Source organism: Haematobia irritans, chromosome 3, assembly GCF_050003625.1.
Source record: "Haematobia irritans isolate KBUSLIRL chromosome 3, ASM5000362v1, whole genome shotgun sequence".
Classification (NCBI taxonomy): Eukaryota; Metazoa; Arthropoda; class Insecta; order Diptera; family Muscidae; genus Haematobia; species Haematobia irritans.
In genome coordinates, this window is record NC_134399.1 from 14024035 (window position 1) to 14035859 (window position 11825).

The window sequence follows — 11825 nt, forward strand, 5'->3', positions numbered from 1 at the left end:
TTCTTACACCGTTTGTCGGTTTTCGTGAAAATCCCATTTTCCGTGGACCGGTAGAATCGGTGTTCTCAAGTCTTCAAAAACCGGTTTTCATATTCTCATTGTAAAATTGTCAATTTAATGCCAAAGTTATGCGAATACATCTGGTTATTTTAATGAACAGCAATGAAAACTCTTCCAAATAGGAGCAACGTACATTTGAATTAAAAAAATTTTGTGTCCAACTTTTAATAAATTACCCAATTTTTTCATTGATTTTTTGTGACCATAAAATTAGATTCTCCCTTTCAAACTCATGTGTTTTTATGAAAACCGGTTGAACCGGTTACGCCGGCTATTTGTTCCAAAAATACACCGTGCACCGGGTTTGGAAAAAAGTCCGGTATTTTAAAACCGAATTTTTAATTAAGTTTTTTCATTAATTTCTTATGATCATAAAATTAGATTTTCCGTTCAAATTTACGAGTTTTTAAGAAAACCTTTGAACCGGTTATGACGGTTATATGTTCCAAAAACACACTGTTCATGGGTTTTGGAAAAAAACTCCGGTATTTTAAAGCCTAAATACGATTTAAAAAAAAATCCTGTTTTTTATCACTCTAGTTGTGGTGTTTTCTGACATTTTTATATCCGTTATCTACTGTATGCATAACGGACTCATAATAGATAAGGTCAAGTTGAATTTTGCCAATTTCCAAATAACATTAGCTTTTTTCGTTGGTAGCACCCTAAGAACACCTTCAACAAATTAATTTTCCATAAAAAAAAAAAACTTTCAATTTTATATTGTGCTCATGGACATTCAAAAGATAAAGAATCCACTTTATTTCTCTTAGAATTTTCGTAGATTTCTTTTAGCGAAGTGACATAGATAAAAATCATCATAAACATACTCATATAATTAAACATGCATACTTATGTGATTGTGTGTGCCCCAACCAAATAGGTGCAATGTTTAAAATTATTGGCGAAACGAAAAAAAACACATGCTATTTTTTAGAGTCTTAGGTCCAAGGTTGCACTACACTTTTTTTTAAGCACACATGCTCGCTATCATCGCACTAAATTTTTCTTTCTTTCAATGTAGTGTATATAGTATATAAATATATAGCAAGATATCACTTGTACGCATATTTGCCTATCAGATGTACGGTACATATGTATGTACGCGTTTTCTCGAATATAATTGTGTACTCGGACCGTTCAATTTAACAATTTACCTAACAGATAAATCAAGAAATTGTAACGATATCCAACAATGTGCTAATATGTATTTTCGAAATACCGTAAAAAAAATCAATTAGGAATAGATGCATTTATGTAGTACATACACTGAAAAAAAAGCATACTCGGTTCCAAAGATTTTGTCTTTACTTTAAAAATTTTGGTATTGATTCCGAGCCAAAGAAGCGGAGAATACAAGTAAGGAAACTTTTAAGACACAATTCTCTTTTAAATTTAGGTTTTGTGTACTTGCTTCTAGGAAGCAAATTTTAATTTTTCGCTTTCTCAGCTTTTTTTCTTCATATGCTATCAAAGTCCTTTAAAAACGAGTTAACGACAACTTTATTTTCCAAATTAAGACTTGACTTCCAGTAGAAATTATGATATGTTTCAAGTAATAAACGTCTTTAAAATGAAGTGTTGAAAAATATGTCCTATATTTGAACGATTTTTTGCTTTGTAGTCAAGATGGAAAAAGACAACAAATTTAAAGAGAATTTCATTAAATTTAAAGAATTTTTCTGAATTATTAAAGTCAAGTTGACCTTAGCCCAAACATTTTTTCTTTCATGTTATGATACCTATTTTTAAGTGAAATCACTTAATTATAAGGACAATACGACTTTATTGAAAAGTTTATCGGATTTTGGACAAGGAAAAAAACTTTATCTTAGAGAAATGCGTCTTCTTTGCTAAGCAAAATTTGCATTCGTATTTTAAAGACATGAAATCTTTGACCTCACGACAATATTTTTTTCAGTGTACAGACATATATTGCTACCTCCATACGAGAGAGAAGTTAGTCGGTTAAGACGTAGAGCCAATGATTTTACGAAAGTAAAACCGACATCGATGATACACTGGGAAAAATTACGCCGTTCGTAAGTTTTATTACCTCTATTTCAGATTAGGTGTTTGTTGAAAACTACCTTCAAATATATTAGTTTCACAAAAATAGGGTTGACATATAGTAAGAATTTCATGTACACAAAAGGTCCAAATACACGATTATACTACGTTCATACTTGTTACGAAATCTCGATTTTTATATCCTTCGCCACACTGTGGAATAGGGAATTAAAAGTTAGTGCCTATGTTTGCAACACCCAGAAGAAGGCGAGATAGACACATGGTGTCTTAGGTAATAATGCTCAGGGCTGGTCCCTGAGTCGATCTAGTCATGTCTGTCTGACCGTCCGTCCGTCTATGTGTGAACACCATTTTGTGATCATTATCTGGGTATCCTATTGATTTTGATCGGCTCTCATATACATCTGTGCCCCAGAACCGATAGTTTTTTTATTATTGAAAGTTTAATTTCATTAATAATATATACAAAAATTTTCCGTCTCTGCGCCTTATAGGCTTTTGTAGAGACTTATTGGCAACAAGCAACCCAGATTGGTATTAAATTTTGCACTATGAGTATTGATAGTGTTGTAATCACGGTTGCCCCTTGTGCCAAAAATAATTTACCACAATTTGAAGAAAATTTTACCAAATATCTACCAATTTTAAAAACTCCTATTTTGAAGGAAATTTTTCTTTTCTATATAAAATTTTGTCAAAATTTTATTTTTAGAGAATATTTTTGTGAAAATTTTATTTCTATAGAAAATTTTTGTGAAAATTTTATTTCTATAGAAAATTTTTGTGAAAATTTTATTTCTATAGAAAATTCTGTCAAAATTTTATTTCTATACAAAATTATGTCAAATTTTTATTCCTATAGAAAATTTTGCGAAAATTTTATTTATTATTTTTTATTAATTTTAGCAAAAGTTTATTTCTATAGAAAATTTTTAGCAAAAGTTTATTTCTATAGAAAATTTTTAGCAAAAGTTTATTTCTATAGAAAATTTTGTCACATTTTTATTTCTATAGAAAATTTTGTCAAATTTTTGTTTCTATAGAAAATTCTGTCAAAATTTTATTTCTATACAAAATTTTGTTAAAAATTTATTTCTATAGAAAATTTTGTTAAAAATTTATTTCTATAGAAAATTTTGTTAAAATTTTATTTCTATAGAAAATTTTGTTAAATTTTTATTTCTATAGAAAATTCTGTCAAAATTTTATTTCTATAGAAAATTTTGTTAAAAATTTATTTCTATAGAAAATTTTAGCAAAATTTTATTTCTATAGAAAATTTTGTTAAAAATTTTATTCCTATAGAAAACTTTTAGCAAAAGTGTATATCTATAGCAAAAGTTTATTTCTATAGAAAGTTTTGTTAAAAATTTATTTCTATAGAAAATTTTGTTAAAATTTTATTTCTATAGAAAATTTTGTTAAATTTTTATTTCTATAGAAAATTCTGTCAAAATTTTATTTCTATACAAAATTTTGTTAAAAATTTATTTCTATAGAAAATTTTGTTAAAAATTTATTTCTATAGAAAATTTTGTGAAAATTTTATTTCTATAGAAAATTTTGTTAAAAATGTTATTTCTATAGAACATTTTTAGCAAAAGTTTATTTCTATAGAACAATTTTGTGAAAATTTTATTTATTATTTTTATTAATTTTAGCAAAATTTTATTTCTATAGAAAATTTTTAGAAAAAGTTTATTTCTATAGAAAATTTTTAGCAAAAGTATATTTCTATAGAAAATTTTGTCAAATTTTTATTTCTATAGAAAATTTTGTTAAATTTTTGTTTCTGTAGAAAATTCCGTCAAAATTTTATTTATATACAAAATTTTGTTAAAAATTTATTTCTATAGAAAATTTTGTTAAATTTTTATTTGTATAGAAAATTCTGTCAAAATTTTATTTCTATAGAAAATTTTGTTAAAAATTTATTTCTATAGAAAATTTTGCTAAAAATTTTATTTCTATAGAAAATTTTGACAAAATTTTATTTCTATAGAAAATTTTGTCAATTGTTTATTTCTATAGAAAATTTTGTCACACTGAGAGATTTCGTTCATTTGTGGCTATAACAGCTGTTTTTGTTTACAAAAAGAGAACATTATTTAATTTACACTAAACTTATTTTAACATAAAATTAATTGTTAAACTTTTGGATTCTTTTAATTTAACTTCAGATTGAAGCAAAAATTGAGTTGATTTTTGAAATCCAATATGTAAACAACACAAGCCATATATGGAGTAAGACCTCATTTGACACTAACCCTAACCAATCTATGCATTTTTTTCCGGTGTATGTTCTTGAACCGAAACTCATAAGATTGACCACCCCAGCAAGTGAACTGATTAGTTGCCATGGATAGAAATACTGCGGCATGCATATTTGTACCGTCGTCTTACCCAGTAGTTTTGGCAAAAGTCATCATGGGTTGATCGCAGTCACCGGTGACGCTGCTACATCATCATGAATGTGTGTATTGAAAGTTTATGGGTCTGGTCTCGTGGTCTACTGATTAGTATAGTGTTGTTATTACACATTAGTTGTTTGTTTGTTTGTTTGTGAGAGGAATACTGGGGGTGGGTGTTCTATATGCCACAGTCACGAGTCTATTATGTGTGATTATCATTAATTTTATGTATGGACCATATGACGAAAAAAATGTTTCTTGTTGTGTGTTTATTCATTGAGAACAAAAAACGTAAAGCGGAAGAAAATGGAAAATAATTTTCAAACCTTCAAAATTTTAAATCAATAAAAACCATAAATAGAGGTTACCATGCTACAAGTATTACTGAACGACACAACCTAGTTAGTCTCACATAAAATCTATAGAAGAAGTCAAACCAACTAGAAACGTGTTTCGAATATGGTGACAGCTAGTAGGCAACCCTACACTAGTAGACACAAAAATACGTTTCAAAATAGTGAACGGATGGTAACAAAAAGTAATTTTTCGAAGCTGATTTCGATTTTGTAAATTATTCCTCTACATCGAAGAGGTACTTCACAAATTTTCTATAGAAATAAAATTTTTCAAAAATTTTCTATAGAAATGAAATTTTAACAAAATTTTCCATGGAAATAAAATTTTGACAAAATTTTTTATAGAAATAAAATTTTTCAAAAATTTTCTATAGAAATAAAATTTTGGCAAAATTTTCAATGGAAATAAAAATTTGAAAAAATTTTCTATAGAAATAAAATTTTGACAAAATTTTCCATGGAAATAAAATTTTGACAAAATTTTCTATAGAAATAAAATTGACAAAATTTTCTATAAAAATAAATTTTTGACACATCTCTTAATGGTCCTCAAATACCTTTAGAATTCAAATTTCAGACAAATTGGTTAAAAACTACGGATTCTAGAAGCCCAAGAAGTAAAATCGGGAGATCAGTCTATATAGGGGCTATACCAAATCATGGACCGATAGGGACACAATTCTTTACGGTCCTAAAATACCTTTAGATTTCTGGCAAATTGGATAAAAACTACGGATTCTAGAAGTCCAAAAAGTTAATTTGGGTGATCGGTCTATATGGGGGCTACACCAAAAGATGGACCGACACACCTATTTGTGGTCATAAAATACTTCTAGATTTAAAATTTCAGGCAAATCGGATAGAAAATACTGTTTCTAGACGCCCATGAAATAAAATCGGGAGATCGGTCTATATGGGGGCTATACCAAAACATGGACCGATACACCCCATTTTCGACACATCAATTTGTGGTTCTAGAATACCTCTAGATTTTCAATTTCAGACAAATCGGATAGAAAATACAAAAGAAGCAAAATCTATGAGGCCTATACCTAAACATAGACCGATAGGCACCATTTTCGATACACCTTTTGATGGTCCTAAAATACCTCTTTATTTTCAATTTCAGGCAAATTGGATAAAAACTATGGTTTTTATAAGTCCAAGACCCCAAATCGGGAGGTCGGTTTATATGGGGACTATATCATGGGGACTTGGATCTATGTAGTCCATCTTTGAACTTGATCTGCCTGCAAACAAAAAACGAATCTGTGCCAAATTTCAGAGCGATGGCGTCATTATTGAAGGCTATAGCGAGATTACAACAGACAGACGGACATGCTTATATCGTCTTAGAATTTCTCCCTGATCAAGAATATATATACTTTATATAGTCTGAAATCGATATTTCGCTGTGTTACAAACAGAATGACAAACTTATTATACCCCCATCACCTTTCTACACTAATCGCAAAATTGCGTTCCACAATCGTGAACGGACGGTGACAAAATGAAACGGAAACGTTCACAAAAAATCAAAACGGAATGTTCACGATTTTGTCCACGGGCGTTCACGATTTCATGAACGGCATTCGTTTTTCTTTTTCCATGAAAATTCTTAAAATAATCGTTAGACGTTGTTACGGCAATTCCGCCGGTGGTGCAATGAGCTAAAGCGACTGTTAACGCGTATGGTGCACACAACACAGGTTCGAGTCACGGTAGCGGAAATCTTTTTTTTTAATTTTGTTTATAAATTCGTAACCATTACGTTTTCAGATCATGAACGCTCGTTGTTGTTTTGACAACGGATGTCAGATTGACCCCGTTGTCAGATTGACCCCGTCTGTTCTCAGTTTGACAACACATGTGTGTTGATACACTATCATGAACGAAACGTTTTGAAATGACAACGCCGTTCATGATTTTTTCTATGGGTGTATGGTGTTGGGTATACAAATTGACAAAAATTTTCTATAGAAATAAAATTTTGAGAAAATTTTCCATAGAAATAAAATTTTGACTAAGTGAGCCCAAAATAACGGGCTGCCACTATACCGAAGCTAAGCTACATTTTTTTTTGCTTCTTTAATTTACAGTCCAAAACAACTGAAGTTATAAATAAAAATCAGCTGGTTTTGGAATTGTAGTCAAACGAAAGTGTCATGATGGATAGATCCAGTATTAAAATAAATCTGGCCTAGACATTAAAGAACAAACATTTTGCAAATCTTTATGGTAATAATTATTGTTGTCTATTGCTAATTCCATTTATTATTACATATTGTGAAATTTGAAAACAAATTTCTATATCTATACCCGTACATATGAATTTGTTCCCAATTTTACAAATTCTAAATTAAGAAATGGCCAATAATTACATTGTAAACATATACAATTTTATTACGTATTAAAGCGTAGCAAAATTTGTTGTTGTTGTTGAAATCTCGTGAAGCATTTTGTCACGGGATTTTATAAAAATCTATTTCGAATATTTGTGTGAAAATTGAAAACTCAAAGCAATTTTTGCTATGAGACACATTTCCGTGGCTAGCACTCTCCGTCAAACATTATTCATAAGAAAATACATGAAATTGTTTACACTATTAGTTGGCAACACTGATTTACTAAAATTATTTATTGCTAGTTTTTTCCCCCAAATAGAATAGCCACATAATATATACATATTTTTAATTGATTGTATACTTGCAAATATTTAAATACTTCAGAAAATTAAAAAAAAAAAAAAAAAAACAAACAATTATATATATTCTGACTGTATGTATAAATGAGTATATTCTGCTCCTCACATTTTGCTTATTTTCTGCCTCAATAGTATGCGTATTCTTAAAATATTCATGTAATATTAATTTAAACATATTTATGCTTTATATACGTTTTCGCATAAGTATTTGAGTATATTTGCAAGTACACTCAAAGAAATCTGGTAATAGTAACAAATCTGTTAAAATAGTAGAAAGTCTTTAGAAAATCGACACTAGTAAAATGGAAATAATATAAATGGTAATAAATAAAATAAATAAATAAAAATAATAACCGAGACACAAACTTTTTTATAATTTTTCCCAAACCTGGTTAATAGCTAAAAAAATTAATAGTTAAAAATGGTTAAAAACATTTTTAATAAGCAAAACCGGGAATTTTCAATTCATGTGTCCCCAAAGGCATCTCTACTATGTACACATATATGCGATTATTACGTTGGTGTTTTCTATTTTAACTTCCTCATAATAAAAACGATCTAGCGTTGTTGTATTCAGTGAATACACATCACAATGCGCGGAAGTGGAAAACATTTTTGTTTTTTTTTCTTTAATTTTTCGTAACATATTTCTTCTTATTCAAAACAGAATTTTTTGTGTCATCCACTTTCGTTTGGAAAATAATAACACGGACATACAAAAATGTCTGTAATCTATGATCTTAATATTTTTTCCCCAAAATAAATTTTGACAGAATTTTCCATAAAAATAAAATTTTGACAAAATCTTCTATAGAAATAAAATTTTATCAAAATTTTCTAAAAAATAAAATTTTGAAAAAATTTCTTATAAAAATCAAATTTTGACAAAATTTTTTATAAAAATCAAATTTTGACAAAATTTTTTATAAAAAATCAAATTTTGACAAAATTTTTTATAAAAATAAAATTTTGACAAAATTTTCTTTAAAAACAAAATTTTGAGGAAATTTTCTTTAAAAATAAAATTTTGACAAATTTTTTTATAAAAATCAAATTTTGACAAAATTTTTTATAAAAATCAAATTTTGACAAAATTTTTTATAAGAAATCAAAATTTGACAAAATTTTTTATAAAAATAAAATTTTGACAAAATTTTCTTTAAAAATAAAATTTTGACGAAATTTTCAATAAAAATAAAATTTTGACAAAATTTTCTACAGAATTTCAATTTTGACAAAATTTTCTATAGAAATAAAATTTTGAAAAAATTTTCTATAGTAATAAAGTTTTGCAAAAAAATTCTATAGAAATAAAATTTTGAAAAAATGTTCTATAGTAATAAAGTTTTGCAAAAAAAAATTCTATAGAAATAAAATTTTGACAACATTTTCTATAGAAATAAAATTTTGCAGAAATTTTCTTTAAAAATAAAATTTTGACAAAATTTTCTATAGAATAAAGTTTTGACAAAATGTTCTATATAAATAAATTTCGACAAAATTTTCTATTGAAATAAAATTTTAACAAAATTTTCTATAGAAATAAAATTTTAACAAAATTTTCTATGGAAATAAAATTTTCTATAGAAATAAAATGTTGACAAAATTTTCTATAGAAATAAAATTTTGCAGAAATTTTCTTTAAAAATAAAATTTTGACAAAATTTTCTATAGAAATAAAATTTTGACAAAATTTTCTATAGAAATAAAATTTTGACAAAATGTTCCATAGAAATAACTTCTACAAAATTTTCTTTTGAAATAAAATTTTAACAAAATTTTCTATTGAAATAAAATGTTAACAAAATTTGTTATGGAAATAAAATTTTGAAAATTTTCTATAGAAATAAAATTTTACAAAATTTTCTTTAGAATTCAAATTTTGCAAAAAATTTCTATAGAAATAAAATTAGTTGAAATAAAATTTGGACAAAGTTTTCTATAGAAATAAAATGTTAACAACATATTCTATAGAAATAAAATTTTGACAAAATTTTTTATAGACATAAAATTGTCCAAATATATTTTTTTTTGTTTGGTAGTTTTTGGGTAATATTTTCTCCATATTTTGAAATCTATAGGTATTTTTGCTCCATAATCGGTCCATGCTTTGATATAGTCCCAAATATAGATCGATTTTCCGATATGACATCTTGAGAGAATGGAAGCCGCCATTTTCAAAAAATATGGAGGTATTTTAGATCCCATAGAATCTGTGCCAAATGTGGTTTATATCGATCAAAAACTCCCTTATAGCCTAATCTCCCTATTTGACTTCTTGACCTCATAGAAATTGCAATTTTCACCTGACAAACCTAAAAATAATTAAAATAGTAGATTGATTAAAATTATCCATTTCGATCAATAACCGTTCATTATATAAATCTACAGAATTTAAGTCTCGAATCATATGAAAGTCGACATTTTCATAATTTTTAAATATAAAATTTCCCTTAGAAATTAAGCATAACAAATTCCAACAAATCTAAACCAAAAATATTTTCAGCGGTGGATTACTCCCTCTCAGTAATGCTAGTGACATTTCTAAGGGTATCAATGCTTCTCTAAGTGGTTTGACTACAATGTGAAACGCCCTTCGGACTCGGCTATAAGAAGGAGATCCTTTCTCAATGAGTTGAAAATAGAATCGGACAGTTCTCATTGATAAGAGATTACAATGGACTGAGTGTAAAATATCGGACTGCCACTATACATAGGCTAGGTTGGGTATAGTGGCAGCCCCTTATTTCAGGCTCACTTAGACTATTCAGTCTATTGTGATACCACAGTGGTGAACTTCTCTCTTATCACTGAGTACTGCCCGATTCTATGTTAAGCCGAGTCCGAACGGCGTTCCTACTAACCTAATGTAACCTAAACCGATTGTCTTGAGAGAGGAGTATGCTCAGTCAATATTCACTTGAAATTCTAATGTTAAAAAGAAAAGCATTTAATTAAGCCATTCCCATAAGAAATACAAGTAAACAAGTCTTCGTCCAACGCCTATCGCTATGGTTGTGTTTACACACTATAGCCCTATACTAAGTTTATGTTTCACAGGTTATTTGCTTTTATTGTAATATTTTAAGGAAAGAAAACATGAATTTGTGATTTAGACCATTACCTTGATGTTATTTTAGGTATGCAAAGATAACTCTTATCTTTATTGTCGAGGAAAGTTTTTATTTTTAGAAAAGTTCTAATTTGAATTTTACTCACAAAAATCTGGCAACATTGTGTGTTGTTAGAAATTTGAAATTGGAGTTGTATTTGTGATGAAACATTTTCTTGACTTTTGGATATGTAAAGTTTAATAAATTGTCAACTAATTTAATCAATATTTAATTAAATGCATACAATTGTGAATTGAGTGCAAACACTTTAAGGTTAACAATAACAAGTTTCTAGATAATTCGAATATTTTCATATTCATTCACTTAAGACCTCGGACGAGAACCAAAGAAAGGTTTACGACATTTGTTGACTTTTTGTTCACAAGGTTATCATTCGAAGAATTTGTACTATATAATATGCCTGGAATAATTTGTAATAATATTCTATCTACATTCATATTGTACCTATAGATTTTACTTACGTATGTGTATACAAAAGTATCTATCAACTCGGATTTACTTGTTCTTCTACTCACATTACACAAAAATAATAGCAGTGTCCTCCTTTTGTTGTTGTTTCTCTTTTTTTAACTTTATAAATTTGTCTGTCGGCGTTTTATTTTTTTTTTTGTTTTTGTTGTTTTCTCTATTCTGTTAGAGTATTGGGTACTATTGCAATGTTTGTATTTGAGAAAAAGTTTCAATAATAAGCTTTGTTCTCTGAATCAGACTCTCCTCGCTCTCTCTATCTCTCTCTCTTTGTTGATAGAGAGATAGATGGCCACGATGTAAAAAGTAGTGTTATATATGCACTTGTTTTCTTTTTTAATGGACTTATATGTGTATGTCTATATGTAACTTGAAGTTTTTCACTGCATTCCTCTGACATCTACACAATTTCTTTCTTCAATGAAGTAAATTTTTTCTGGTTTTGCACTACCACTCACTAAGCTTTATTTTCACATTTCGCCTTTTCGACTTTAATTAGATGTCTTTTAGTTTTTCTAACGTTGTTTTTTTTGTTGATGAAATTTATAGTTTTGTCATTTGATTTGTTTCATCAAAAAATTTGCATTTTAAATTACAAAATCAGGTTAAATAATTTAGCAAATTATTCAAAGAATTGGGAGAAAACGCAACCGTATGCTTG

General features: G+C 27.6%; 1 protein-coding gene across 2 annotated transcripts in view; it reads right to left on the bottom strand.

The window, feature by feature from the left end:
• CHES-1-like (Checkpoint suppressor 1-like) overlaps nt 1-11609 on the bottom strand; it is a 52726-nt gene extending 41117 nt beyond the window's left edge. The window contains exon 1 of one of the 2 annotated variants that reach the window (XM_075300502.1): nt 11212-11609. The gene's annotated coding sequence lies outside the window, so the exon portion shown is untranslated. Of the gene's footprint in view, nt 1-11157 lie in introns of both variants that reach the window. The other variant, XM_075300503.1, reaches the window with a different exon arrangement.
• Between the last annotated feature and the right edge of the window lie 216 nt (nt 11610-11825).